General features: G+C 37.9%; 1 protein-coding gene and 1 pseudogene across 1 annotated transcript in view; one reads left to right on the top strand and one right to left on the bottom strand.

Annotated features, from left to right (window-relative positions):
* The window catches only part of LOC108754510 (retinoic acid receptor RXR), a 101854-nt gene that overhangs the window by 8675 nt on the left and 87368 nt on the right, over positions 1 to 5811 (top strand). The gene's annotated exons all lie outside the window — the stretch shown is intronic.
* The window catches only part of LOC108754394, a 7453-nt pseudogene continuing 7007 nt past the window's right edge, over positions 5366 to 5811 (bottom strand).

The following is a 5811-nucleotide window of genomic DNA, read 5'->3' as shown; positions in this document are numbered from 1 at the left end:
TTTTTTTTTTTTTTGGATACGTGGACGAGCCCATAAAGTAAGAAGAAAATTTCTCACTTTGTCCAGCTCGTAGTTTTCTATACGTAAACATTACTAAACTTACAAGAACTCACGAAACATTTCGAAGGTAAAGAGTTTTAAGCCCTTAAAAAAAAAAAGACTCCTTTTCTTATTTTAAATTTAAACTTCCGTTCGTTCTTTAACGAAGTTACAGCTGCTTGAATTTTGTAGTTTGCAGCGCTACGAACTTTTGTTCCGACTCAATATAGAACGCACTTGCGCGTTTCTCCTTTTGCTCGCGTGAATTGTAAGTTTCGTGAGGTACGCCTTAACGCGCCTCTACGCCTCCGTCGTTCACTTTTCCCCGAACACTTCAAGACTCTCGCCCACGAACACGGTGGCGATTCTCAACGGCGATTACATCTGAGGCGCATCGTCGTTCTCGAGGCACGCCGCGTCGGTTCGCCAATTATTTCGCCACGGCTGCGGGGACGGCCTTGGCCGGGAGCAGCGTTGCACGAGCGCCCCGCGCGCTTAATTAAACACGTACCGATAATTTAGTTGCAGGGATTGCATCGGTTGCCCGCGACCGCCGCCGCGCCACCCGATCCTCTCGCGGGGCTCGTATGCGGGCAGCAATTAAGATATCTCGCTCGGCCGCGCTGTATCATACGCGCGTCGTTTCGATTTCGTCGTGCCGATTTACTCAAGGACCGTCTCGCGACGCGAATTTCATCGTTGAATCCTCCGGACGTGTCGGAGGACGCCGCGGCGACGCCGACCTCTTACGCTCCGGGATCGAGCCGTCGATCGATGCGGAATTGATAGTATTGCAGCAATTGCGGCACGACCGCGTAATTTTAGTCAATTGCGGCGAACACGCACGGACGGATCGGTGATACATTATTGTTCGAGCATGGAAACTACGACGCGTGCGACTCGCGCAATATGCGTTCTACGATGTTAGAGAGAAATACTGTACTTCCGGTTGGAGAATATCAACGTTAGAAACGTTGGGATTCTTTATAATGTGAGAAATCTTGGCTCTACGGAGTTTAATATATTGTGCTATCAGCAGCACAGTTTTCTTGGAAATGACACATAACAATTGTTTTTCATGCTACAAAGTACATTGGAAAATTTGTGTTAAATCTAACACTTTTAACACATTTCACGTATCCAGTCAAGTGTCTTAATTTATGTGTTAATTTAACACAAGATAAATATGTTAGGAGGTGACATAAATATTATTTTAAAAACGGTAACGCTGGCACAGTTAAGAAATATTGAATATCAGTTTAACACAAACTATTTAAATGATATAATCGCATTATGTTGAATTAACGTTCAAATATGTTAAACATTCAACACAAAATTTTAACAAGAACAAGGACTTGAGTAATATCTTTTAATTAACATAAATTAAATGAGCCCAGCATCAGTACACTGAAAAAAATCGTCTGGTTGGATTAATATAGTAATTCCAGTGGATAAAAAATGGAAACGAATCAGAATTTTCTGGTTAAGTCTATTAGAATTCTAATTAAGATAACTAGAATTCTGATTAATATAATTATTCTGGTAAAAATAAGAATTCCAGTAGATTTTATTAGAAATATTGTATCAACCCCGAAGAATTCCGGTTATCTCAACTAGAATTCTAATAAATTTAACTAGAAATTTCTCATTCGTTCATTTTCAACCAGAAATTATTTTTGAGTGTAACTATGTTACAGATTGTGGCGTCAGGAAGATTAATTAAAATTATTATAAATGGACTGACATATTCCTTCCCTATTTACGAATAGAAATGTCGAAATTTTGCGTTATGAAAAATCTATGAAAAAGCTTTTCAGTTGATCAACTCACTTTTCGAGACTTTACCGGTCGCGAGACGTGACGTATTTGATTTACTTCGCGACATTAATAGCACGGCAAACTTAAGAAAGGAAAAAAGAATCAAGAGTCGTAGGCCGCGTGCATGACCAGCGCAATGGAGTAGATACGTAAAACTTTTAAATACAACGCGATAAGGACGGTCGTTCGTGACGATAACAAAGTTGCGCCGATATTTTTTTCTATATGTATAGCTGGACTCTGAAAGAACACTCGATAAAATAAGTGACTACGTAAAAAGAAGTATCATTTGTATTATTTTATACTTATTACTTTAAACATTATCTTTGTCTTCGCTCTTTCGAAAGGAAAGAGGAGGGAAAAAGAACCGCATGCAAAGATATAACTTGTTTTCAGCGGAAATTTTTTATCTGCTAGTCTCTCTGCGCGTCCAGTCAAGAGCAGCGATATTATGATTCCTCATCGTTGTTTCATATTGATTTCTCTTTCTGCCTTCAAGCTGCGATGCGAGTTGAAAAATTATGATGAAAATCGAGGTGAATGTATTTGCGAATTTTCACACAAGGTCCGTTTTGACCAAAAATAGGATTAATTCTCTTATTTAAAATTCAATAAAGAATAACGGTTCAACTAATTAAATTAATTAATAATATATAGGGCTATGAACCACTCGAGTTATTATGTGAGTGAAAATATTTATATCAACAATCTAAATTTTGTAACAGACGTTTCGACTCCTATCGGGTCATTTTTTCAATGTTAAATAATAATTTTAAAAAAGTTACCGGTAACTACGCAAAATGTTCACAAATTAAAATATAAAAAAATGCATGTTGTACTCGCGCGTTGGCAAAAAGAATTATTGCAGGAAACGGTCTAGAAACAAACAGCGAAAGTCAGAACTTGATGTTAATTGAATTCAGAAGTCGCATAATAATCGCATGAGGTCTATCATACCTTGAACTTCTCAAATTTACAATAGGTTGATACCATGAATGTAAAAAAGTGTATACACGCTTCCTGTTCCTTATACAACTGATGATTAAAGTTAGGTTGTCCAAATTAATTTAAAAAATTGAATAACCAACTGCATTATAATATTTAACGATATCACAAAGATTCTTAAAACAGTAGGACTCCGAGATATAATCTATCTCTTATTTAATTTATTCTTATTGGTTTAAATTTAATTTATTATTGTTATTACAATAATTCTCAAATGTATTCTGTATACAATTATTCTTTTTTAATGCAATACTTATCTAATTCGATTTCGAAAATTTTTATACACTGAAAAGATTACTAAATTTTAATAAATATTTGTTTGAATGCTTTTAAATAAATCTTTATTAAATGTAAACCTATATCTATTTGTTACAAAAATTACTTTAATTTGATTTAATTATCATTCTTTGGGCAAATATTTCTTTTCCGTAAGTAAATGTTTACTTGGCAGTATTTAAAGAAGCATTATTGAGATTTAGTAAATTTTTTTTTAGTGTATGTATTTGTTCAGATGTGTTAATTATCATTTTTTAAAAAAATCACGAGATCCCAAGTAACATGCTAAAAAGTCTCATTTTACGTACCCTCTTCACTTCAATTTTCAGTAGCGTCAAAGTAAAAAATGCATGGTCGCCGCCACGATGTTTCTCCCTATGGTCGTTACCGCGTTCCCGTGACTACATCATTTCCATAATATAATTACCGTCGCCGTATCGTTCCCGAGAGCGTCAACAAAAGGCCAGCACCGCGGTCGGGACACGTAATATATGAATGATATTCATTATACTCGTCGTATAGCGATACCGTTTCGCGGTGGAATAAAACGCAGAACTTCCCACACGACGACGTCGTGCGAGTGCATTACGCAATCCGCGCGTGGGCGCGGTACCCTTTTTACCTTTATCTCGAGGGCACGCACTTCTCGCGCGAGAGAATCGAGGGAGAGGAAAGGGAGAAGCTGCGCTCCGCGTAAGAAAAGTGCGTCCATGATGTAAGATCAACACAAGGTGTTTCATCGCGCATAATGGTAGGAGTACAATTTTGGGGCAATTTTTTTTATTGGCATCTACACTGAGAAACCCCTGTTTAGTTGAATCAATTAATTTCTTGTTTAAATATGGACAAACAAAATTTTTTGGTTGACGCAATAAAATAATTTCGTTGAAACGCAACATTCGGTTATTGTAACATTTTACTTGTTTCTAGTAAATATTGACATCTGATAAAGTTGTTTATCAGAAGCAAATAAAATGTTACAATAACCAATAGCTTTATTATATGTATCAATCGAGGATTTTGTTTTTTTCATATTTAAACAAGAAATTAATTGATATTTAATAACTGGGTTTCTCAGTGTAGTAAATTTTTAATAGCAGCTCTATATTGGCTCGTTAACAGTTTTTGGGCTAATTTTCTGATTGATCGTCGACTGCGCATCTCGGGAGTGAAACACTTGTGTTACGTCATGAGTGCATTGAATGTCGGCTAGATTCGCCGAGCTAAACTTCAATTCTGATTTTTTTTTCCTTCTCTCTTCGCCGTCCTTCCTGTGTGCCACCAGGCATGCCGTTTATATTTCCGCAAGGCTATACCTTGACGCGCACGCAGATTGCGTTACGAAACGATTAATTACCGCGTTGTCCCCTCCAAGGTCAGCGTCGACGATGAACGCATTTCGCACGGAACAGGTGAGATCGCGATGGCGAACGCTCGGCTTCGCAGCTGTTCGGCAGATAAACGCCGGGATGCCCTTAGAATCCCTTGGAGCCTCTACGGGAACGAGATCTCACAATTATTTAAAAGCGCTTGACATTTCGAATCAGAACGGTTCCTAAGTTCATAACATGCGAAGTAGACGAGTGTTATGTTTTACAAAAGAAATTTTATCAAGTACTTCGTGATGATTCTTCCTCTGAATTCTTCACGTTTCGATCTGTCTAAAGTTTGCATTTTTAGTTTGCGATTGACAAGCATCTAGATACTTTCTAGATTCTTCCTCTGTGAAATCTCACTTTAAGGATGGAAAATTGACTCTTTTCCAAGATTGGCTCAATTTTCTTTCTTTAGAATGAGATTCCACTCCAAAGAATTTAGAGAGCAAGATCGGATGATACTACTTTGATTAATTTTATTTTATGAACGAAGGATTTCGCTAAAGTATCTAAAAATGTGTAGCGCTAGGTACAGATTCACAAATACTTTTGTATCTACCTATTAGAATAATTAGATAGAACGCTCAAACTGGTTGCTAGAATATCAAAACTTTTCGCAGCGTCGCTTACTATGCCTGAGATTCCTACTTTCTAAATTCTTTGAAGTAAAATCTCACTCTAAAGAGTGAAAAATTGAGCCAATCTTAAAAAGCAGTGGCTGAATTTTCAGTCTTCAAGAGCGAGGTTCCACCTCTTCAGAGTGAGCTTCTTTATTCTAAAAGTTTTAGTTACGCGTAATCATTTTGGTGGTTCAACAAAATTCTTTTCGAATTTGTACCCGGCTAAAGCTTTTAGACACTGAGCAAAGTCGTTCTTTCCGTATGACTTATCTCACGTTTTCCGCCGGGTTCTTGTTTGCGGGGATCGATCCTGCTAGATCCCTGCAGATTTCTCTCGCTGTGAAAAAATTCAATTAGATGCGTTAGGGACCGTAAAGAATTTTTTTTCTCCGAACGAACGTCAACAAAGGACTCTCCCGAGATTCTTTTTTCTTATTGCGTTAACTGCATTTACGAAAAAGTCTGTTGCCACGTGTGCACACCGGAAGAGGGAGAAAAAAAGAGAATAGCCTGCGATACCACACCGTAGACCTTACGAGGATGCATTAAGAAGCTCGGTAGGGTACTTTAGAGCCTTACGTTTGGCCTCGAGTTTCATCACGCGGTGTAGGGCATCGATCGCACCATTGCCCGCTGGTAGCCCGGGAGAGAGAGAGAGAGAGAGAGAGAGAGAGAGA

Source organism: Trachymyrmex septentrionalis, unplaced genomic scaffold, assembly GCF_001594115.1.
Source record: "Trachymyrmex septentrionalis isolate Tsep2-gDNA-1 unplaced genomic scaffold, Tsep1.0 scaffold8, whole genome shotgun sequence".
NCBI classification, from domain to species: Eukaryota; Metazoa; Arthropoda; class Insecta; order Hymenoptera; family Formicidae; genus Trachymyrmex; species Trachymyrmex septentrionalis.
Note: the sequence above shows the minus strand (reverse complement) of the source record. Positions and strands in the feature narration are given on the sequence as shown.